This window comes from Scyliorhinus torazame, chromosome 24 (genome assembly GCF_047496885.1).
Source record: "Scyliorhinus torazame isolate Kashiwa2021f chromosome 24, sScyTor2.1, whole genome shotgun sequence".
Lineage (NCBI taxonomy): Eukaryota > Metazoa > Chordata > Chondrichthyes > Carcharhiniformes > Scyliorhinidae > Scyliorhinus > Scyliorhinus torazame.
In genome coordinates this window covers 52,358,355-52,384,492 of record NC_092730.1, presented here as the reverse complement: position 1 = coordinate 52,384,492, position 26,138 = coordinate 52,358,355, and the positions used below count along the sequence as shown (strand labels likewise).

Below are 26,138 nucleotides of genomic sequence, written 5' to 3'. Positions count from 1 at the left end.
ACTTCGGGTGCCCACTTTGTCAGAGGAACAATGGCCGTTGTTTGGATCTGAGGCTGTTGGGTTTGAAGATACACAGGAGAACAGCGAAGGTCGTCCGTCTGGTCGCGAGCGTTGACCTTGAACTTACTTGCTTCTGGTGATGCTGGTGGATGGGTCTCTGTGCTTTGAGAGCCAAGTCCAAGAGAGTGAATCTCTCCTGGGGGTTCCTTCTTATCCTTGGAGGGGCTTTGCGCGCTTTTAGGTGGGCCTTAAACTTGGTCCCAATTAATTGGGCCGCTTCTCGATCACTGTTATCGATCTTGACCAATAAAGGGGTGGGTGCCCTGATGGCTGGGCGTGTCTCAGGTGGCCGTTGGCCTTGCTTTGTTTGTGCTTTTCGGTTGGGGAACTGGCGCCGGGATGCCTGCAATAGTATCGGTGACCTGAGTGTCATTCCTTTGTTTCCCGGAGATGGGCCATCAATATGCTAATCGACCCATAGTTTCAATTCCGTCTGGGAGCTGTTTCCCAAATATCCATTCAGGCTCTGTGCCTGCTTGTTTTCTAGCATTGTCCACAATTCCCTATATTCTTTGGGAGAGTCCATTTTGTATTCTGGAAGTGGCCATCCCAGATGGCTACAACCGCCATGCCCGGCTCGCACAGAACCAGCCCCGACAACCTCCTCCGCAGGAGGCGCAGGAACGGCTCCACGCGGAGAGAATAAAGTTGGTCAGCCCTGACGCACTCCTCTCCCAAAGCGAAGGGGCGCCGTCAGGGACAGGTTAACCTTAATCAGACACTCCGAGGCAGCGTACAGTAATCGGATCCGGGCGACAAAGTGCGTCCTGAACCCGAAGGCTTGCAGAGGCCCGAGCAAATAATCGTGCCCCACCCTGTCGAACGCCCTCTCCTGGTCAAGAGACCGGAAGGCGCTCAACATCCCAGTCGTCTGGGAATGATGGATGTCCCGGACCAGATGGATATTATGGTAAATGGTGCGGTCCGGGACGGTGTGGGACTGTCAGGGTGGATCATGGTAAATGGTGCGGCCCGGGACGGTGTGGGACTGTCAGGGTGGATCATGGTAAATGGTGCGGTCCGGGACGGTGTGGGACTGTCAGGGTGGATCATGGTAAATGGTGCGGTCCGGGACGGTGTGGGACTGTCAGGGTGGATCATGGTAAATGGTGCGGTCCGGGACGGTGTGGGACTGTCCGGGTGGATCATGGTAAATGGTGCGGTCCGGGACGGTGTGGGACTGTCAGGGTGGATCATGGTAAATGGTGCGGTCCGGGACGGTGTGGGACTGTCAGGGTGGATCTAGGTAAATGGTGCGGTCCAGGACGGTGTGGGACTGTCATGGTGGATCATGGTAAATGGTGCGGTCCGGGACGGTGTGGGACTGTCATGGTGGATCATGGTAAATGGTGCGGTGTGGGACTGTCAGGGTGGATCATAGTAAAGGGTGGGGTCGGGACGGTGTGGGACTGTCAGGGTGGATCATGGTAAATGGTGCGGTCCGGGACGGTGTGGGACTGTCCGGGTGGATCATGGTAAATGGTGCGGTCCGGGACGGTGTGGGACTGTCAGGGTGGATCATGGTAAATGGTGCGGTGTGGGACTGTCAGGGTGGATCATGGTAAATGGTGCGGTCCGGGACGGTGTGGGACTGTCAGGGTGGATCATGGTAAATGGTGCGGTCCGGGACGGTGTGGGACTGTCCGGGTGGATCATGGTAAATGGTGCGGTCCGGGACGGTGTGGGACTGTCAGGGTGGATCATGGTAAATGGTGCGGTCCGGGACGGTGTGGGACTGTCAGGGTGGATCATGGTAAATGGTGCGGCCCGGGACGGTGTGGGACTGTCAGGGTGGATCATGGTAAATGGTGCGGTGTGGGACTGTCAGGGTGGATCATGGTAAATGGTGCGGTCGGGACGGTGTGGGACTGTCAGGGTGGATCATGGTAAATGGTGCGGTGTGGGACTGTCAGGGTGGATCATGGTAAATGGTGCGGTCCGGGACGGTGTGGGACTGTCAGGGTGGATCATGGTAAATGGTGCGGTCCGGGACGGTGTGGGACTGTCAGGGTGGATCATGGTAAATGGTGCGGTCCGGGACGGTGTGGGACTGTCAGGGTGGATCATGGTAAATGGTGCGGTCCGGGACCGTGTGGGACTGTCAGGGTGGATCATGTGGTCCAGCACAGGGCCACGGCGCAAAGACATGACCTTGGCAAATATTTTGTAGTTCGTGCTGAGGAGGGAGACCGGTCGCCATAACGGCCCTGCACCACGAAAGGGGCATCTCCCCGGTCACGATACATTCCCCAGGACCCCCGCGTAGTCGCTCCCCAGGACGTCCCAGCACGCACTGAAGATCTCCACGGTCAGCCCATCCAGCCCTGGGGTCTTGCCCCTTGACAAGCTGTCGAGGGCGCCGGTCTTGATGATTGACGGTTTGGTCAAGCCTCCTGACTTGCTCCGGGCCGACCTGCGGCAGGTCCTCCCTTATCACTCTGCAAGCGTCCTCGCTGCACGGATCCGGAGTATAGAGGTCAGAATAAAAGTCCCTGATTAGGGTCCTGACCCCCTCCGGATCCGAGACGAGGGACCGTCGTCGGCTGACGGGCCCTGCATCCTCTTTCCAGCGAGTAGAAGGGGGAGCGACGGTCCATGTCTGTCAGGAAACTGATCCGCGACCTCACGTACACGCCGTGGGACCCGACAATTTGCAGGTCCCGCAGCACGCCCGTCTTCTCCCTGTACAGCAGCCCCAGGGCCGGGTCCTCATCGTGCTGAGCGAGACGTGACTCTAGATCGAAGACATCTTCAGCCAAGTTGGCGATCGTGGATTTCCGCCCCGCCGTCGACCGCTTTGTGTACCTCTGACAGAAGGCGCGGACATGAGTCTTGCCCATGTCCCACCATAGCCTCAAGGAGGGGAAGGCACCCTGCTTCTTTCTCCAGCCGGCCCAGAAAAGGCGAATCCAGTCCAGGAACCGCTTGTCCTCCAGCAGCAGGTTGTTAAAGTGCCAGTACGCGGACCGTGCCTGAGCGCGGAGCTGGCCGAACCCCGCCCACACCAGGTGGTCATCCGAGCACAGCACCTGCTCCACAGGCCGTCTGAACGCTGGGCAAGTACGTCCTAGAAATGTAAAGACGGTCGATTCTGGACGCTCCCAACAGAGGGCCCATAAATGTGTCCACCTGAGATTCAGGATGGAGAGTTCTCCAGGCGCGAACCAAGTCGAAGGACCTGACCAGGTCCCTTAACTTCACCACCGCCTGCGTGCTGCACTGGACGCTACCACAGTCCTTGTCCTGGAGGGTGCAATTGAAATCCCCTCTAAGGATGATGCACTCGCCCACAGGAATGGTGCCAAGAAGAGTGGACACTTTGTCAACGAAAGTCGTTTGCTGCGGCCCGGCCAGGGAGCGTATACATTCACAAAGTGACGCACCACGTCCCCGTCGAGGACCGTTAAATGCAACAGACGGCCTGGCACTGGCTCCTTGACCCTCCAGCTCTCTGGCTGAAAATGTGGAGCCAGCAAGATAGCCACCCCGCCCGAACGTGGGGCCAAGTGACTCATGAAGACACCCCCTTGCCACTCCAGGGTCCACTTAGCTTTGTCCCCCGGAATGGCGTGGGTTTCTTGCAGGAAGCACACCCCATACTATGCGTCCCGGAGGACAGAGAAGCACTGGAAACGGTGATGCGCGTCCCTGCTGCTGTGGATGTTGAGTCTGGCTATGGTTACCTCCAAGTCAGTTGTAGCGTGTGTCCTTCACCAATCACCCATAACTCTGCTCAGAGGGAGTAGAGGGTTGTCGCCCCCTCCACTCCCTCAGGAGCCCCCCGAGGAACAGAACAGCCTGTCGCTGCTCCCCCTGGTCCGAGTCGATCCCACCTCCAGGATCACCCTCAGGCGGGTTCCTCGCAGGCTCCCCCTCCCGCCCCTCCGTGGCGACACTGACCCCGCCGCCGATGCCGGGCCCTCGGAGAGACCCGGAAAGACCCCGGGAACAGGTCCGGGTTGGATCCTGGGCTCCTTGGCATCATCTGCTTGGGCCTTGTGAGCGGGGAGCCTTCCTCGCCGTCGCCCGCCCACGACCCGAAGATATAGGGACTCTGGTGGCTGCCGCAGGCCCCTGGACGGGCACGGGGTCAGTACTCGTGATGGGGCCAAGGTGTGGATGGATTCGGTCTGACCGTCACGCCGTCTTCCGTTTGGCCTTTTTAGGCTGCCTCTGGTCTAGTGGAGTCTCCCTCTACCCCCCCCAGCAGCCGCGGTGTTGTCAGGGGCCGGCTGCTGGGCAGACGAAGAGGTGGTAGAGGAGAGGGGGGCAGTGCCAGCCACGGCCGACCTGGAGATGGTGTTGGCAGCGGCCGTTAGGGTGGGGCAGTTCCGGCGAATATGCCCCAGCCCTCTTCAGGCATGGCACCCTCAGACCAGATCACTTTATGATCCTTCCCTTGGTGGGGAACCACAAAACCTCCCAGCGTGACCTCCTCCCGGGTCAGGCGGGCAAAAGCCTGACGCTCCGAGTATACATGACGGAGGGAAGGGTCCCGAGGCCGAGTGTCAGCGGCGCCACCCCGGACCTGACCTCCCCCAGGAGGTTGAGATGGGGGAGGAGGAGACACGTTCGGCGATGGCCTCCAGCGGGTCCACGGCCATGTGTGTCCCACCCACTGTGAGCCCCTTTCCAGGACACGGTGGACCGCCTGCTCGGCCCGCAGGAAAAACACGGCTTTGCCGTACATCCTAGAGGCGGCTACGATGGCCAAGAGGCCGATGACCTCGGCCATCGCACGAGTGCACGCCTCGATGGCCATGGTGGGGAGGGCATAACATTTGACCCCAAGTTGCCGCGTTAGTAGGCGGAAGGGCGAGGGGGCCGCCGAGGGTCGAGAGGCTGTCGCCCCCGCATAGGTTCTTGGCCGCCCTGCCCCCGGCAGAGTGGAGGATGCCCCTGGGGTACTGACCATGCCCACACTTGGTACGGCACAGCCATGTAACTGAAATCAGAGTGCTGGGGGAAGGACGTGGCACAACAACAGCAGGTGCCACAGGGGAAGGTGCTGCAGGGCAACAGCAGATAGTCACTGTAAACGGGCAGCGCTCTTCAGACCCGGAGGGGCCTAAAGCAAAGTGGCAACTGCCACACCCGCCACAGGGGGTGAAAGAAGTGCGTGGACAGCGCTCTTCAGCCCTGTGGCCCCCAAGACAAAGTCCTTCGTCTTCACAGCAGCCCCCGGCGGTCCCACTCCCACTTCACCCCGGGAGGGGGAATAGCACCAGGCCCCAGGTGGTCCTACCTCAGGCAGAGGGGTGGGAGGACAGAGGTCAGGGCGGTCACCCCGGGAGGGGGCAGCAACAGGCCCCAGGTGGTCCCACTCTCTCCTCCAGCAGCAAAACATTTCATTGATTGACTTCATTTTCACCCCTTTCCAATTTGAAATTGAATTTGGTTTATACACTATCCTGGCTCACACAGTCCGCTGGTTGATACATTTCAGTGGCTTTGGACAATTGTCTGGTCTTGGACAGTCCGCTGGTTTGAAACACTCCCCTGATTTCCACACTCCCTGTTTTACCCACACCACTGATGTAGTCACTCCCCTGGTTTCCAATTTGTAATTGAATATGACTTGAACACTCCCCTGGTTTACACAGTCAACTGAGTCACACGTTCTCCCCATGTTTCCTTTGGGTGCTCCGGTTTCCTCCCAGTCCAAAGATGCGCAGGTTATGTGGATTGGCTGTGCTAAATTGTCCTTAGTGTCCAAAAAAGGTTAGGGAAGGTTTCCGGGGAGAGGGTTGAGGTGTGAGCTTAGGTAGTTGTGGGGCTGGTTTAGCACAGTGAGCTAAACAGCTGGCTTGTAATGCAGAACAAGGCCAGCAGCGTGGGTTCAGTTCCCGTACCGGCCTCCCCGAACAGGCGCCGAAATGTGGCTACGAGGGGTTTTTCAGTAACTTAATTGAAGCCGACTTGTGACAATAAGCAATTATTATTATTAGTTTGCTCTTTCCAAGGGCCATTGCTGACTTGATGGGCCGAATGGCCACCTTCTGCACTGTAAATGCTATGAAATCTATGAACTCCGCTCCAGTTGAAAGCTTCTCCAGTCTCCACTTGAATAGTTGACATCCAGTTCTGAGCAGCTTGCAGCACTTTCTCTGTCAGGTGCACCATGACATACTGCCAAACCTGGATTTTAAAATTCTTCTTCAGTTTCTTCTTCCGTTACTGCATGTTTACCAATAATAATTCTTATAATATGTCATTGCTCAGGTCTCTTGTAGCATGAGACCTGGTCTCATCCTGATGTCTGAAACTGCCTTTTCCATTCTGCTTAAGGTATGAATGTTCTTATCTGTAACATATGTACTACATCAATGACATTAGTATGAACTTCATCAAGCACCGATACTGTCTATGGCACAGTGATGGAGCTGGATTTTGCTGACATTTTTTGTATAATTGAAAAATACATTCCAGCTGTAATACATTGAGAATATCTTTAATATCTGCGACTCCAGTTCATGTATTCCAAGAAGTTTTCATAGTAAACTTACACACATCGATTAGGAGCTGCCAGATGTGTACAACTATCATATTCATTTTAAAGCCACGCAGAATACACGGGCAAAATGCTGGAGTTAAAATAAATCATTCTCTGCCAGAATCTGAGCATTATGGAATAGTGTAATAAACAAAAAATGTGTATTACAGATGAGTCCGTACATATGGATTGTAAACAGACAGGTGGCCCATAAACCCACAGCAGGGTTTTATTTCAGTCAGGTTTTTCTCAATGTTGTTGTCACTGCTCTTCTAACATTTTATCCAAAAACATTCGCAGCAATGTTCACATGAGCCCCAGTTGTAAATCAAACATTCTGGATTCTACTTCCGGATGAAGGGCGGGATTAATAAACATCAGTTAGTCCTGGTAAATGAAGGGTAAATGAATGAACTGAATCAGCAGTATTTTACAGAGCAGTACTTTTAAACTGTATTTTACCTGCGACCCATTTTAACCAACCAGCCATCCTTTGGGACCCATGCTGGCCAGCCTTTGGGACCCACACCAACTGACCTCCGCGACCCACTATGTTCTCTTATCTTTAATGCAGGAGGTGAGCTTGCTTGGTCCTTATGATCTCACTCCAATCAGGTTTAGAGGAGAGGGCAGTGCGTGTATCAGGTGCAGAGTTCAGCTGGTTCCTTTGTGCTGTCTTCATCCTTTTGAGGATGAAAAATCCAACCTTGAAGATGTAGATCTTTGTGATGTGTAATAGCAAAAGAATGCTTGTTTTACTCCGTACTGGGTACTCCTCGGAGACGCTGTGCCAGAATTCTGAAAACCTCATGGAGTTGTGCCATATTTTTAATGTGCTGTCACAGGTAAAGTGCAGAAGCTCAGTTTGTACATTTGGAGTCAGTTTTAAGTTAGTATTTGAGTCTGGGGTCTCGAACCAGTTTTCACCAATCAATTCTCCCTCAAAATCTGAAACTTCTCCTCTGGAAAATAGCGATAAAAACTGTTGTTCAGCGCAGCCAGTGTATCGGCAGTTCCCTTACTAACCGTTTTCTTCGAGATGTCATTGCAGTGTGGGGAACATGTAGTAGGTTTGGCTTTCAACGCGCAGTTTCCTAACGTTCAATTACTTTTGGAAAGCATCAAATTCTTCACCGCCAAAAGCAATCATCCATGTCAGGAGGAGGCGGTCCGGCCCGCTGTGTACCGCGCCTGCGCACTGCCTGATCGGGCTGAGTGGGCACGCATGCGTGGTATAGCCGGCACCCAGGACAGACCCTGGAGAGTGACGCGTTATTACCAGCAGAGAGAATGTGCTGCTGCAGAGGGAGGCCCAGAGTCAGAGCAATGTGTCAATTAGGGGGAATCTGACTGGCCAGCTTCCACCCTACTTCCACCACCTCCTCTGGCAGCGCGTTCCAGGCACCCACTACCCTCTGTGTAAAAAAACTTGCCTCGTACATCTCCTCTAAACCTTGCCCATCACACCTTAAACCTATGCCCCCTCGTAATTGACCCCTCTACCCTGGGGAATAGCCTCTGAGTATCCACTCTGTCTATGCCCTTCATAATTTTGTAGACTTCTATCAGGTCGCCCCCAACCTGTCGTTCCAGTGAGAACAAACCGAGTTTCCTCAACCGCTCCTCATAGCTAATGCGGATTATTCTGGAAAAGAGCAGGTGTGGCAGTTCTCAGTTATTGTGTGTCTGCAGTTTGCTCCGACCATGGCTGAGGACAAGAAAGCTCCAGCTCCCAAGAAGGGCGCAAAGAAAACCCAGAAGAAGGTACCAGTAAAAGGCAACAAGAAGAGGAGATGAGCCAGGAAGGAGAGTTACTCCATCTACATCTACAAAGTGACGAAGCAGGTTCACCCCGACACCGGCATCTCCTCCAAGGACATGAGCATCATGAACTCGTTCGTCAACGATATTTTCGAGCGCATCGCGGGTGAGGCTTCCCGCCTGGCCCATTACAACAAGCGCAGCACCATCAGCTCCCGGGAGATCCAGACCGCCGTGCGCCTGCTGCTGCCCGGGGAACTGGCCAAGCACGCCGTGTCGGAAGGGACAAAGGCGGTGACCAAGTACACCAGCTCCAAGTAAAACTGTTCTCAAACTCATCAAACCCAACGGCTCTTTTAAGAGCCACTCACAACTTCTGGAAAGCAGCCAAACCATCGTTTTTAAATTATTATTGGATTATGAATAGCCAAATCGGTTCAAATAGGGTTTCACTGGAACATAAGTAGGGTGAAAGCTGGCCAGTCAGATTCCCCCTAATTGACACATTGCTCTGACTCTGGGCCTCCCTCTGCAGCAGCACATTCTCTCTGCTGGGGGTGACGACTTACCAGGGGTAAGCCATGGGGTACGGGCCTCTGGCACGGAGTCTGTCCCTGTTGCTCAGAAGGGAAGGGGGGAGAGGAGCAGAGCATTAGTAATTGGGGACTCTATAGTCAGGGGCACAGATAGGAGATTTTGTGGGAGCGTGAGAGACTCACGTTTGGTATGTTGCCTCCCAGGTGCAAGGGTACGTGATGTCTCGGATCGTGTTTTCCGGGTCCTTAGGGGGGAGGGGGAGGAGCCCCAAGTCGTGGTCCACATTGGCACTAACGACATAGGTAGGAAAGGGGACAAGGATGTCAGGCAGGCTTTCAGGGAGCTAGGATGGAAGCTCAGAACTAGAACAAACAGAGTTGTTATCTCTGGGTTGTTGCCCGTGCCACGTGATAGTGAGATGAGGAATAGGGAGAGAGAACATTTAAACACGTGGCTACAGGGATGGTGCAGGCGGGAGGGATTCAGATTTCTGGATAACTGGGGCTCTTTCTGGGGAAGGTGGAACCTCTACAGACAGGATGGTCTACATCTGAACCTGAGGGGCACAAATATCCTGGGGGGGAGATTTGTTAGTGCTCTTTGGGGGGGTTTAAACTAATGCAGCAGGGGCATGGGAACCTGGATTGTCGTTTTAGAGTAAGGGAGAATGAGAGTATAGAGGTCAGGAGCACAGATTTGACGTCGCAGGAGGGGGCCAGTGTTCAGGTAGGTGGTTTGAAGTGTGTCTACTTCAATGCCAGGAGTATACGAAACAAGGTAGGGGAACTGGCAGCATGGGTTGGTACCTGGGACTTCGATGTTGTGGCCATTTCGGAGACATGGATAGAGCAGGGACAGGAATGGATGTTGCAGGTTCCGGGGTTTCGGTGTTTTAGTAAGCTCAGAGAAGGAGGCAAAAGAGGGGGAGGTGTGGCACTGCTAGTCAAGAGCAGTATTACGGTGGCGGAGAGGATGCTAGATGGGGACTCTTCTTCCGAGGTAGTATGGGCTGAAGTTAGAAACAGGAAAGGAGAGGTCACCCTGTTGGGAGTTTTTTATAGGCCTCCTAATAGTTCTAGGGATGTAGAGGAAAGGATGGCGAAGATGATTCTGGATATGAGCGAAAGTAACAGGGTAGTTATTATGGGAGACTTTAACTTTCCAAATATTGACTGGAAAAGATATAGTTCGAGTACAATAGATGGGTCGTTTTTTGTACAGTGTGTGCAGGAGGGTTTCCTGAAACAATATGTTGACAGGTCAACAAGAGGCGAGGCCACGTTGGATTTGGTTTTCGGTAATGAACCAGGCCAGGTGTTGGATTTGGAGGTAGGAGAGCACTTTGGGGACAGTGACCACAATTCGGTGACGTTTACGTTAATGATGGAAAGGGATAAGTATACACCGCAGGGCAAGAGTTATAGCTGGGGGAAGGGCACTTATGATGCCATTAGACATGACTTGGGGGGGATAAGGTGGAGAAGTAGGCTGCAAGTGTTGGGCACACTGGATAAGTGGGGCTTGTTCAAGGATCAGCTACTGCGTGTTCTTGATAAGTATGTACCGGTCAGACAGGGAGGAAGGCGTCGAGCGAGGGAACCGTGGTTTACCAAGGAAGTGGAATCTCTTGTTAAGAGGAAGAAGGAGGCCTATGTGAAGATGAAGTGTGAAGTTACGGTTGGGGCGATGGATAGTTACAAGGTAGCGAGGAAGGATCTAAAGAGAGAGCTAAGACGAGCAAGGAGGGGACATGAGAAGTATTTGGCAGGAAGGATCAAGGAAAACCCAAAAGCTTTCTATAGGTATGTCAGGAATAAGCGAATGACTAGGGAGAGAGTAGGACCAGTCAAGGACAGGGATGGGAAATTGTGTGTGGAGTCTGAAGAGATAGGCGAGATACTAAATGAATATTTTTCGTCAGTATTCACTCAGGAAAAAGATAATGTTGTGGAGGAGAATGCTGAGCCCCAGGCTAATAGAATAGATGGCATTGAGGTACGTAGGGAAGAGGTTTTGGCAATTCTGGACAGGCTGAAAATAGATAAGTCCCCGGGACCTGATGGGATTTATCCTAGGATTCTATGGGAGGCCAGGGAAGAGATTGCTGGACCTTTGGCTTTGATTTTTATGTCATCATTGGCTACAGGAATAGTGCCAGAGGACTGGAGGACAGCAAATGTGGTCCCTTTGTTCAAAAAGGGGAGCAGAGACAACCCCGGCAACTATAGACCGGTGAGCCTCACGTCTGTAGTGGGTAAAGTCTTGGAGGGGATTATAAGAGACAAGATTTATAATCATCTAGATAGGAATAATATGATCAGGGATAGTCAGCATGGCTTTGTGAAGGGTAGGTCATGCCTCACAAACCTTATTGAGTTCTTTGAGAAGATGACTGAACAGGTAGACGAGGGTAGAGCAGTTGATGTGGTGTATATGGATTTCAGCAAAGCGTTTGATAAGGTTCCCCACGGTAGGCTATTGCAAAAAATACGGAGGCTGGGGATTGAGGGTGATTTAGAGATGTGGATCAGAAATTGGCTAGCTGAAAGAAGACAGAGGGTGGTGGTTGATGGGAAATGTTCAGAATGGAGTAGTCACAAGTGGAGTACCACAAGGATCTGTTCTGGGGCCGTTGCTGTTTGTCATTTTTATCAATGACCTAGAGGAAGGCGCAGAAGGGTGGGTGAGTAAATTTGCAGACGATACTAAAGTCGGTGGTGTTGTCGATAGTGTGGAAGGATGTAGCAGGTTACAGAGGGATATAGATAAGCTGCAGAGCTGGGCTGAGAGGTGGCAAATGGAGTTTAATGTAGAGAAGTGTGAGGTGATTCACTTTGGAAAGAATAACAGGAATGCGGAATATTTGGCTAATGGTAAAGTTCTTGAAAGTGTGGATGAGCAGAGGGATCTAGGTGTCCATGTACATAGATCCCTGAAAGTTGCCACCCAGGTTGATAGGGTTGTGAAGAAGGCCTATGGAGTGTTGGCCTTTATTGGTAGAGGGATTGAGTTCCGGAGTCGGGAGGTCATGTTGCAGCTGTACAGAACTCTGGTACGGCCGCATTTGGAGTATTGCGTACAGTTCTGGTCACCGCATTATAGGAAGGATGTGGAGGCTTTGGAGCGGGTGCAGAGGAGATTTACCAGGATGTTGCCTGGTATGGAGGGAAAATCTTATGAGGAAAGGCTGATGGACTTGAGGTTGTTTTCGTTGGAGAGAAGAAGGTTAAGAGGAGACTTAATAGAGGCATACAAAATGATCAGGGGGTTGGATAGGGTGGACAGTGAGAGCCTTCTCCCACGGATGGATATGGCTGGCACGAGGGGACATAACTTTAAACTGAGGGGTAATAGATATAGGACAGAGGTCAGAGGTAGGTTCTTCACGCAAAGAGTAGTGAGGCCGTGGAATGCCCTACCTGCTACAGTAGTGAACTCGCCAACATTGAGGGCATTTAAAAGTTTATTGGATAAACATATGGATGATAATGGCATAGTGTAGGTTAGATGGCTTCTGTTTCGGTGCAACATCGTGGGCCGAAGGGCCTGTACTGCGCTGTATTGTTCTATGTTCTATGTGTTATAGATCACAGATACATAGTGAGGGTAAAACACACACACACCTGTACGAGTAAAATATGTGTTATATATCACAGATACATAGTGAGGGTAAAACTCACATTCTCTCACTTACACACTCTCACTCACCAGTACCTGAGCAGTAAGCAGTAAAAGCTGTTATACATCACAGAGAGACAGCGACAATAAACACACACACACTCACTCATATACTCACACACACACTCCCAAACACACTGTCTCACTCACACACACACTCCCAAACACACTGTCTCACTCACACACACACTCACAAACACACTGTCTCACTCCACACACACACTCCCAAACACACTGTCTCACTCACACACACACTCCCAAACACACTGTCTCACTCACACACACACTCCCAAACACACTGTCTCATCACACACACACTCCCAAACACACTGTCTCACTCACACACACACTCCCAAACACACTGTCTCATCACACACACACTCCCAAACACACTGTCTCACTCACAAACACACTCCCAAACACACTGTCTCACCCACACACACACTGCCAAACACACTGTCTCACTCCCAAACACACTCCCAAAAACTGTCTCACTCACACACACACTCCCAAACACACTGTCTCACTCACACACACACTCCCAAACACACTGTCTCAGTCACACACACACTCCCAAACACACTTTTTCACTCACACACACTCCCAAACACACTGTCTCCCTCACACACACACTCCCAAACACACTGTCTCACTCACACACACACTCCCAAACACTGTCTCACTCACACACACACACTCCCAAACACTGTCTCACTCACAAACACGCTCCCAAACACACTGTCTCACTCACACACACACTCCCAAACACACTGGCTCACACCCACACACACTCCCAAACACACTGTCTCACTCACAAACACACTGTCTCACTCACAAACACACTCCCAAACACTGTCTCACTCACACACACACACACTCCCAAACACACTGTCTCACTCACAAACACACTGTCTCACTCACACACACACTCCAAAACACACTGTCTCACTCACACACACACTCCCAAACACACAGTCTCACTCACACACACACTCACAAACACACTGTCTCACTCACACACACACTCCCAAACACACTGTCTCACTCACACACACACTCGCAAACACTGTCTCACTCACACTCACACTCCCAAACACACTGTCTCACTCACAAACACACTGTCTCACTCACACACACTCCCAAACACACTGTCTCACTCACACACACACTCCCAAACACACTGTCTCACTCACACACACACTCACAAACACACTGTCTCACTCACACACACACTCCCAAACACACTGTCTCACTCACACACACTCCCAAACACACTGTCTCACTCACACACACACTCACAAACACACTGTCTCACTCCACACACACACTCCCAAACACACTGTCTCACTCACACACACACTCCCAAACACACGGTCTCACTCACACACACACTGTCTCACTCACACACACACTCCCAAACACACTGTCTCACTCCCAAACACACTGTCTCACTCACACACACACTCCCAAACACACTGTCTCATCACACACACACTCCCAAACACACTGTCTCACTCACACACACACTCCCATACACACTGTCTCATCACACACACACTCCCAAACACACTGTCTCACTCACAAACACACTCCCAAACACACTGTCTCACCCACACACACACTGCCAAACACACTGTCTCACTCCCAAACACACTCCCAAAAACTGTCTCACTCACACACACACTCCCAAACACACTGTCTCACTCACACACACACTCCCAAACACACTGTCTCATTCACACACACACTCCCAAACACACTGTCTCACTCACACACACTCCCAAACATACTGTCTCACTCACAAACACACTCCCAAACACACTGTCTCACCCACACACACACTGCCAAACACACTGTCTCACTCCCAAACACACTCCCAAAAACTGTCTCACTCACACACACACTCCCAAACACACTGTCTCACTCACACACACACTCCCAAACACACTGTCTCATTCACAAACACACTCCCAAACACTGTCTCACTCACACACACACACACTCCCAAACACACTGTCTCACTCACAAACACACTGTCTCACTCACACACACACTCCAAAACACACTGTCTCACTCACACACACACTCCCAAACACACTGTCTCACTCACACACCCACTCACAAACACACTGTCTCACTCACACACACACTCCCAAACACACTGTCTCACTCACACACACACTCGCAAACACTGTCTCACTCACACTCACACTCCCAAACACACTGTCTCACTCACAAACACACTGTCTCACTCACACACACACTCCCAAACACACTGTCTCACTCACACACACACTCTCAAACACACTGTCTCACTCACACACACTCCCAAACACACTGTCTCACTCACACACACACTCTCAAACACACTGTCTCACTCACACACACACTCACAAACACACTGTCTCACTCACACACTCACTCCCAAACACACTGTCTCACTCACAAACACACTGTCTCACTCACACACACACTCCCAAACACACTGTCTCACTCACACACACACTCCCAAACACACTGTCTCACTCACACACACACTCCCAAACACACTGTCTCACTCACACACACACTCCCAAACACACTGTCTCACTCCCAAACACACTGTCTCACTCACACACACACTCCCAAACACACTGTCTCACTCACAAACACACTGTCTCACTCACACACACACTCCCAAACACACTGTCTCACTCACACACACACTCCCAAACACACTGTCTCACTCCCAAACACACTGTCTCACTCACACACACACTCCCAAACACACTGTCTCACTCACAAACACACTGTCTCACTCACACACACACTCCCAAACACACTGTCTCACTCACACACACACTCACAAACACACTGTCTCACTCACACACTCCCAAACACACTGTCTCACTCACACACACACTCCCAAACACTGTCTCACTCACAAACACACTCCCAAACACACTGTCTCTCACACACACACACACTCCCAAACACACTGGCTCACTCACACACACACTCCCAAACACACTGGCTCACTCCCACACACACTCCCAAACACACTGTCTCACTCCCAAACACACTCCCAAACACACTGTCTCACTCACACACAGACTGTCTCACTCACACACACACTCCCAAACACACTGTCTCACCCCAAAAACACTGTCTCACTCCCAAACACACTCCCAAACACACTGTCTCACTCACAAACACACTCCCAAACACACTGTCTCACTCCCAAACACACTCCCAAACACACTGTCTCACTCAGACACACACTCCCAAACACACTGTCTCACTCACACACCCACTCACAAACACACTGTCTCACTCACACACACACACTCCCAAACACACTGTCTCACTCACACACACACTCGCAAACACTGTCTCACTCACACTCACACTCCCAAACACACTGTCTCACTCACACACACACTCCCAAACACACTGTCTCACTCACACACACACTCACAAACACACTGTTTCACTCACACACTCCCAAACACACTGTCTCACTCACACACACACTCCCAAACACACTGGCTCACTCACACACACACTCCCAAACACACTGGCTCACTCCCACACACTCCCAAACACACTGTCTCACTCCCAAACACACTCCCAAACACACTGTCTCACTCACACACAGCCTGTCTCACTCACACACACACTCCCAAACACACTGTCTCACCCCAAAAACACAGTCTCACTCCCAAACACACTCCCAAACACACTGTCTCACTCACAAACACACTCCCAAACACACTGTCTCACTCCCAAACACACTCCCAAACACACTGTCTCACTCACACACACACTCCCAAACACACTGTCTCACTCACACACACACTCCCAAACACACTGTCTCACTCACACACACACTCACAAACACACTGTCTCACTCACACACACACTCCCAAACACACTGTCTCACTCACACACACACTGTCTCACTCACACACACACTCCCAAACACACTGTCTCACTCACACACACACTCCCAAACACACTGTCTCACTCACACACACACTCACAAACACACTGTCTCACTCACACACACACTCGCAAACACTGTCTCACTCACAAACACACTCCCAAACACACTGTCTCACACACACACACACTCCCAAACACACTGGCTCACTCCCACACACACTCCCAAACACACTGTCTCACTCCCAAACACACTCCCAAACACACTGTCTCACTCACACACACACTGTCTCACTCACACACACACTCCCAAACACACTGTCTCACTCACACACACACTCCCAAACACACTGTCTCACTCACAAACACACCCCCAAACACACTGTCTCACTCACACACACACTCCCAAACACACTGTCTCACTCACACACACACTCCCAAACACACTGGCTCACTCCCACACACACTCCCAAACACACTGGCTCACTCACAAACACACTCCCAAACACACTGTCTCACTCACACACACACTCCCAAACACACTGTCTCACTCACACACACACACTGTCTCACTCACACACACACTCCCAAACACACTGTCTCACTCACAAACACACTGTCTCACTCACAAACACACTCCCAAACACACTGTCTCACTCCCAAACACACTGACTCACTCACACACACACTCCCAGACACACTGTCTCACTCACACACACACTCCCAAACACACTGTCTCACTCACACACACACTCCCAAACACACTGTCTCACTCACACACACACTCCCAAACACACTGTCTCACTCACACACACACTCCCAAACACACTGTCTCACTCACACACACACTCCCAAACACACTGTCTCACTCACACACACACTCCCAAACACACTGTCTCACTCACACACACACTCCCAAACACACGGCCTCACTCACACACACACTCCCAAACACACTGCCTCACTCACACACACACTCCCAAACACTCTGTTCACTCACACACACACTCCCAAACACACTGTCTCACTCACACACACACTCCCAAACACACTGTTGTCACTCACACACACACTCCCAAACACACTGTCTCACTCACACACACACTCCCAAACACACTGTCTCACTCACACACACACTGTCTCACTCACACACCCACACAGCAGTAAGCAGTAAAATATTCATTATATATCACAGAGAGACAGTGAGGTTAACACAGACACACAGATATGACTCTATCTTATAATAATCTTTATTGTCACAAGTAGGCTTAAATTAACACTGCAATTAAGTTTCTGTGAAAAGACCCAAGTCGCCACATTCTGGCGCCTGTTTATGTACAGGGAGGGAGAATTTAGAATGTCCAAATTACCTAACAGCTCGTCTTTCGGGACAATCGACCTATGAGTGTGTGTAGTAACCTCTGTGATAGTAACCACTGTCTCTCTGTGATATATATTGAATATTCTACTGCTTATTGCTCAGTTACTGGTGTGTGAGAGAGAGTGTGAGTGTGTTTACCCTCACTGTCTCTGTGCTATATAACTTGTATTTCACTCTCTCTCACACATTCTCTCTCACACACACTCATACACTCTCTCATTCACACACACACACCAGTAACTGAGTGGTAAATTATGCTTTATCTTTCACAGAGGGACAATGAGAGACAGTGTGACACACACTCCCTATTTCTCTGGCAAACACTAACTCTCACACACACTCACACACACTCACTCTCTCACACTCCTAGTCCCTCTCTCTCAGACTGCCTCACACATGGACACACCAGTCACTGAGCAGTAAGCAGTTAAATATGTGTTATTTTTCGCAGAGGGACAGTGAGGGTAAAACACACTCTCGCCACTCTCACACTTAAGTAACTGAGCAGTAAGCAGTAAAATATATTATATATGATAGCCAGACAGTGAGGATAAACACACTCGCACACCAGTAACTGAGCAGTAAAATATGTGTGAAATATCACAGAGACAATGAAGGTAAAACACACACACACTCACGCAGACTATTTCTCACACTCGTACACTCTTGCAGACATAGTGACACATTCCCTCACACACACTTCCTCACACACACTCACATATTCACAAACTTTGATATTCACACACTCTTTGACACAACAGTAACTGAGCAGTACACAGTAAAATATGCATCATATATCACAGAGACCGTGATGGTAAAACACACTCTCTCTCTCTCACACACACACACCCCAGTAACAGAGCAGCAAGAGTAAAATATGTGTTACATATCAAAGAGTGACAATGTAAAATACAGAGGCTCACTCGCTCACACACGCACTCTCTCACACACCCACTCTCTCTCTCACAAACGCACTCTCTCACACACACACACTCTCTCTCACACACACTCACACACACATCCACTCTCTCTCTCTCTCACACACCAACTCTCTCACTCACACACACATCCACCCACTCTCTCTCACACACACCCACTCTCTCACACACCCACTCTCTCTCACACACACCCACTCTCTCTCACACACACCCACTCTCTCACACACCCACTCTCTCATACACACCGACTCTCTCTCACACACACACACACACTCTCTCACACGCACCCACTCTCTCTCACACGCACCCACTCTCTCTCACACGCACCCACTCTCTCTCACACGCACCCACTCTCTCACACACGCACCCACTCTCTCACACACGCACCCACTCTCTCACACACCCACTCTCTCTCTCACACACCCACTCTCTCTCTCACACACCCACTCTCTCTCACACACACCCACTCTCTCTCACACACACCCACTCTCTCTCACACACACCCACTCTCTCTCACACACACCCACTCTCTCTCACACACACACACTCTCTCACACACACACACTCTCTCACACACACCCACTCTCTCTCGCACACACCCACTCTCTCTCGCACACATCCACTCTCTCTCACACACACCCACTCTCTCTCACACACACCCACTCTCTCACACACCCACTCTCTTTCACACGCACCCACTCTCTCTCACACACACCCACTCTCTCTCACACACACACTCTCTCTCACACACAACCACTCTCTCTCACACACACACACTCTCTCACACACAACCACTCTCTCACACACACACCCACTCTCTCACACACACCCACTCTCTCTCGCACACACCCACTCTCTCTCGCACACACCCACTCTCTCTCACACACACCCAGTCTCTCTCTCTCACACACACACCCACTCTCTCTCTCACACACCCACTCTCTCTCACACACACCCACTCTCTCTCACACGCACACACTCTCTCTCACACACACACTCTCTCTCACACACACACTCTCTCACACACAACCACTCTCTCTCACACACACCCACTCTCACACACCCACTCTCTCTCACACACACCCACTCTCTCTCACACACACCCACTCTCTCTCACACACACCCACTCTCTCTCACACACCCACTCTCTTTCACACGCACCCACTCTCTCTCACACACACCCACTCTCTCTCACACACACACTCTCTCTCACACACACACTCTCTCATACACAACCACTCTCTCTCACACACACCCACTCTCTCTCTCTCTCACACACTCACTCTCTCTCACACACACACACTCTCTCACACGCACCCACTCTCTCTCACACACACACACTCTCTCTCACACACACACTCTCTCACACACAACCACTCTCTCTCTCACACACCCACTCTCTCTCACACACCCACTCTCTCTCACACCCACCCACTCTCTCACACACACCCACTCTCTCTCACACACACACACTCTCTCACACGCACCCACTCTCTCTCACACACACACACTCTCTCTCACACACACACTCTCTCACACACAACCACTCTCTCTCTCACACACCCACTCTCTCTCACACACCCACTCTCTCTCACACCCACCCACTCTCTCACACCCACCCACTCTCTCTCACACACACCCACTCTCTCACACACACACACATTCTCTCACACACACCCACTCTCTCTCTCTCACACACCCACTCTCTCTCACACACACCCACCATTTTCACTTGCCTTTAATGTGACAGGTGAGCCTGCTTGGTCCCCACGATCTCACTTGCTTTGTTATTCAATGTTACATTTCTGATAATGACTTCAGCTGATGATTGAAGATCTCACTGCGTCCGTTGACAAAAATTACAGAGGTTTGTCCTGGAACTCGCCATGCTTACTCTTCAAACGTCTTTGACATTTTGAGGTTTAAACTTTCATTTGCCAGTAATTCCCGACATGTAACACCCATTAAATTTGACTCCTGATTGCAGTGGCACAATTTATAAACCCACCCCTCAAATACTCATCATTGTGCTGCTTTGTTCCTGTTTTCAGCTTCTTCATGGGTTGTTCACCAGAGGCCCTGGAGTTCACTCCAGCACTGCTGGCAGCTGCAAAATGGAGGAATCTCTCTCGGGCCCAGAACACGTGATGTCAGCGTACGGGGCGTGTGACCTGCTCGCTGACGCCGCCTCCGGTGGGAGGACTCCAGAATTTGCTGAACAAAACAGGCCCGGGACAGCGCACTGACATCACGAGGAGCCGGTCCAACTTGCTGGGCTCCAGGACTGCACACTGCTTGATAAGAGACGCATGCGCGGAATGGCCGACAATCTCAAACGTCCATCATGGTTGGCATTTGTAAACACGAGTCGTGACCATTGGCCATTCCTTCCGCGATCTGGATAACTACCACCCTCCTGAGATCCACCCACAGGTCACGACCCTGAGCTTGAAAACCCCGGGCCTATGCTATCCTTGTCTCTATTCGCCGAGGCACAGAGTTTAAGAAAAGGCAGGTTATGCTGGAACTGTATAAAACATTGGTTAGGCCTTAGCTAGAGTAATACTCACACTCACACCGTATCAGAGAGTGAGTAAATCCCACACTCACACACTGTATCAGAGAGTGAGTAAATCCCACACTCACACACTGTATCAGAGAGTGAGTAAATCCCACACTCACACACTATCAGAGAGTGAGTAAATCCCACACTCACACACTGTATCAGAGAGTGAGTAAATCCCACACTCTCACACTGTATCAGAGTGAGTAAATCCCACACTCACGCACTGTATCAGAGAGTGAGTAAATCCCACACTCACACACTGTATCAGAGAGTGAGTAAATCCCGCACACACTGTATCTGAGAGTGAGTAAATCCCACACACACACTGTATCAGAGAGTGAGTAAATCCCGCACACACTGTATCAGAGAGTGAGTAAATCCCACACTCGCACACTGTATCAGAGTGAATAAATCCCACACTCACACACTATATCAGACAGTGAGTAAATCCCATACTCACACTGTATCAGAGAGTGAGTAAATCCCACACTGTATCAGAGAGTGAGTAAATCCCACACTCACACACTGTATCAGAGAGTGAGTAAATCCAACACACACACTGTATCAGAGAGTGAGTAAATCCCACACTCACACAGTGTATCAGAGAGTGAGTAAATCCCACACTCACAGTGTATCAGAGAGTGAGTAAATCCCACACTGTATCAGAGAGTGAGTAAATCCCACACTCACACACTGTATCAGAGAGTGAGTAAATCCCACACTCACACACTGTATCAGAGAGTGAGTAAATCCCACACACACACACTGTATCAGAGAGTGAGTAAATCCCACACTCACACACTGTATCAGAGAGTGAGTAAATCCCACACTCTCACACTGTATCAGAGTGAGTAAATCCCACACTCACACTGTATCAGAGAGTGAGTAAATCCCACACTCACACAGTGTATCAGAGAGTGAGTAAATCCCACACTGTATCAGAGAGTGAGTAAATCCCACACACTCACATATTACAAGGCACTCACAGTTCCTGAAGGAATCCCACAGTCTCTCTGTGCTGAAGGGTCCCTCTCACCGACAGCCAGGTACTTTTCCCGGTGGATCTTTACACACTGACAAACTGGAGACATTCTTTCTGAAAAGTATTTCCTGTTTGTAATATGATTGTAATCTGAGGTTTATGATTGGTGCAAAATCCTAATTCTGATTGGTCTGTTTTTTTATCCAGTCAAATAAACAGAATATAACTGGCTGTCCTCATTCTTACAATGTCCAATCACAATCATTCCTTTCCCCATTCCTCATTAGCATAGATGTGAGGCTCTGTCTATTTAATCAGCGCTCGGAAGGGGTTTGCTTTATTTCTGGGTGAAATTGACAATGGCTGACGAGAAGAAACCAACATCGAAACCAGCTTCCAAGAAGGGAGCCAAGAAAGTCATTAAGAAACCGGCAGTAAAGGGCGGCAAGAAGCGGCGAAGGTCGAGGAAGGAGAGTTACTCCATCTACATCTACAAAGTGATGAAGCAGGTTCACCCCGACACCGGCATCTCCTCCAAGGCCATGAGCATCATGAACTCCTTCGTCAACGATATTTTCGAGCGCATCGCGGGTGAGGCTTCCCGCCTGGCCCATTACAACAAGCGCAGCACCATCAGCTCCCGGGAGATCCAGACCGCCGTGCGCCTGCTGCTGCCCGGGGAACTGGCCAAGCACGCCGTGTCGGAAGGGACAAAGGCGGTGACCAAGTACACCAGCTCCAAGTAAAACTGTTCTCAAACTCATCAAAACCCAACGGCTCTTTTAAGAGCCACCCACAATTTCTGGAAAGCTGCTAAACCATCGTTTTTAAATTATTATTAGACTGAATAGCCAAATCGGTTCAAATAGGGTTTCACTGGAACATAACATCCTGGGTGATGTCCAGTTATCGCCCGGTCGATCTTCGTGCCTTGAAAATAAGTCTCATCATTTAGTGACTGCTCGGTGTCCCCGTGTCTTTGGTTTCTGACTTGGTCATATTCGGTCCCTGTCGCTAGATTTGGAGAGACAATAGAACGCCAAAACCTCCCTTTCAATTTGTGTTCAGGTTTCCAAAATCCTCCCTTTCTATTTCAGGCTTCCTCAATAATCGATCAGTTTATTGAGAGCACACCAGTGTTGTGGGAAAACTCCATTTCAATACTGACACGAGCTCCAAATTGCTCACTCCACTTTTAACACTGAAGTAGTCTACAATATGGAATATTTTTAATAAGGTTTGTAGTTGGCTGTGAATTAGACATTCTGTCTGCGGCTGAGAGCGTTTTAAACAGCAGCCAGATTAAACTCGATTGGACTCCAGATTGTAAAAATCTGTGGAGACAGTTTCGGATTAAATGCCCCTTTTATAAATCCGAAACTTTTCCACAGATTCTCCCAGACATGCTGAGTTTATCCAGCATTTCTCTTCAATTCACATTTGCAGCATCCACATTTACTCCACTTTTAACACTGAGGAAGCGGGAGCAGTCTACAATGGGAACAAATGTTATAGTTTGCAGATGGCTATAAAATAGACACTGCCGACGGCTGAAAGCGTTTTAAACAGCAGCCGGATTAAACCTGTGGAGACAGTTAACGTTTCGGATCTAAACGTCCCTTCTACAGATCCTAAACGTTTCTCTCCACAGATTCTCCCAGATATGCTGAGTTTTTCCAGCATTTTCTCATTAATTCACATTTGCGGCATCCGCATTATTTTGCTTTAATTTATTTTGGGTTTGTTCTGTTAGAGAGAAAACCCGAAATCAGAAACTGACCGATAAAGGGAAACTAGACTCGGGAAAGAGAGAAAATCCAACAATCTTATACTCAAAACTCAAATGATTTATTCACATTTTTTACGGTCCCAATTCAATTTATCTCTTTTATCTTTTCGCGCTCTTTTAAGCTTTAAAATAAATATTCGGTTGGAATCTGAACATTTGGCGCCCAAACTTTCCGCCCTCAGCACCGTGGAGTCTCCTGATTGGTGCTTCAAACAGACATCTGATTGGTCAGTTTGTGCCAGGCTCCACAGTGTTGTTCAGATAACCAATCAGCAATGTGTGCACCGCCACTCCTCCTGAAGCTATAAGAGAAGTGAATGTGGGCGGGTTTCCTCATTCTGTGTGAAAGTGTTTGTGAGATTGTGACAATGTCTGGAAGAGGAAAGACCGGCGGTAAAGCTCGGGCCAAGGCCAAGTCTCGCTCCTCCCGGGCTGGACTGCAGTTCCCGGTGGGCCGTGTTCACAGGCACCTGAGAAAGGGCAACTATGCCCAGCGTGTGGGGGCCGGAGCCCCGGTCTATCTGGCTGCTGTGCTCGAGTATCTGACCGCTGAAATCCTCGAGCTGGCCGGCAACGCGGCCCGGGACAACAAGAAGACCCGCATCATCCCCAGGCACCTGCAGCTGGCCGTCCGCAACGACGAGGAGCTCAACAAGCTGCTGGGAGGGGTGACCATCGCTCAGGGCGGGGTGCTGCCTAATATCCAGGCGGTGCTGCTGCCCAAGAAAACCAGCGCTGGCGCCGGCAAGAAGTGAAGCGACCATTCTTTATTCTAATAACCCAAAGGCTCTTTTCAGAGCCACTCACTTTATCTGAAAAAGGGTGACCTGTTCTCGATCCGCTTAGTGCCGTGTTTGTGAGAATTTCCCAGAGGCTTCCGGCTGGAATGAGCTTCCCCTGGATTGTTGGTATTTACCGGGGGACGGCAGTTTTTAGCCGGCAGGCTTTCCTAAACAGACCATTTATGTGCAATGGGTCTGCGGGGTTTCAGAATTCATTCCCGCTCCCATTACAATGTCAGTGTTCACTGTGCGGTTACAGGTCTGACTTCGGAGAAAGCTTATGTGATTCAGACTCTCCAGCAGATTCATGTCACCTTGTAATGTGAAAAGAGAGATCAATGATAGGAAATATTGGTCTATTTTGCCTCCTTACTCGTAAACCAGCTCGGTACATTATGCTGCTGCCATTCTCAGGTCAGTGCTCTCAATGTGAGGATTTGGGCGGCTCTTAAAAGAGCCTTTGGGTTTTGTTAAATTGTCAAATGGATTTCCTCAGCCGCCGAATCCATAGAGAGTGCGGCCCTGGCGTTTGAGAGCGTAAACCACATCCATGGCGGTGACGGTCTTGCGCTTGGCGTGTTCAGTGTAGGTGACCGCGTCCCTGATCACATTCTCCAGGAAAACCTTCAGCACCCCGCGAGTCTCCTCATAGATCAAACCCGAGATGCGCTTGACGCCGCCACGGCGAGCCAGGCGGCGGATTGCTGGTTTGGTGATGCCCTGGATGTTATCACGAAGCACTTTGCGGTGCCGCTTTGCTCCGCCTTTACCCAGTCCTTTGCCTCCTTTCCCTCTGCCAGACATGATGCTTGTTCAGTCAAATCGCTGCTGAATGAGAGACGAGCTGCTGCTCTTTCCTTTATTATACAGCCCGCCCCGACCTGACAGAGAGAGAGAGGCGGGGAGCAGACCGAGTGACAGACAGAGCAGTGAAATGTCTTTGATCAGCCAGCTCCTCCTCCTGCCTGCTCCAACCCACATTTTATATTCCAAACAGAAGTGAAAAGAGCGCGCTGAACAACACGTACCAACTGCAACATGATGGGCTGCACAGTGGTCAGCACTGCTGCCTCACAGCGCCAGGGACCCTGGTTCACTCTGACCCTGACATTCTGTGTCTGTGTGGGTTTCCTCCCACAGTCAAAGATACGCAGGTTCGGTGGATTGGCCATGCTAAATTAGCCCTTTGTGTCTCGGTGTGTGTGTTAGGTGGAGTTGCGAGGGAGTGGGCCTGGGTAGGTTTGCTCTTT

General features: G+C 50.6%; 1 long non-coding RNA gene across 1 annotated transcript in view; it reads left to right on the top strand.

The window, feature by feature from the left end:
* LOC140400062 (uncharacterized) overlaps positions 1-22,548 on the top strand; it is a 47,814-nt gene extending 25,266 nt beyond the window's left edge. Inside the window, exon 3 of the long non-coding RNA XR_011938025.1 lies at positions 20,821-22,548. This is a non-coding gene — a long non-coding RNA (uncharacterized lncRNA). The remainder of the gene's footprint in view (positions 1-20,820) is intronic.
* Positions 22,549-26,138: the final 3,590 nt, after the last annotated feature.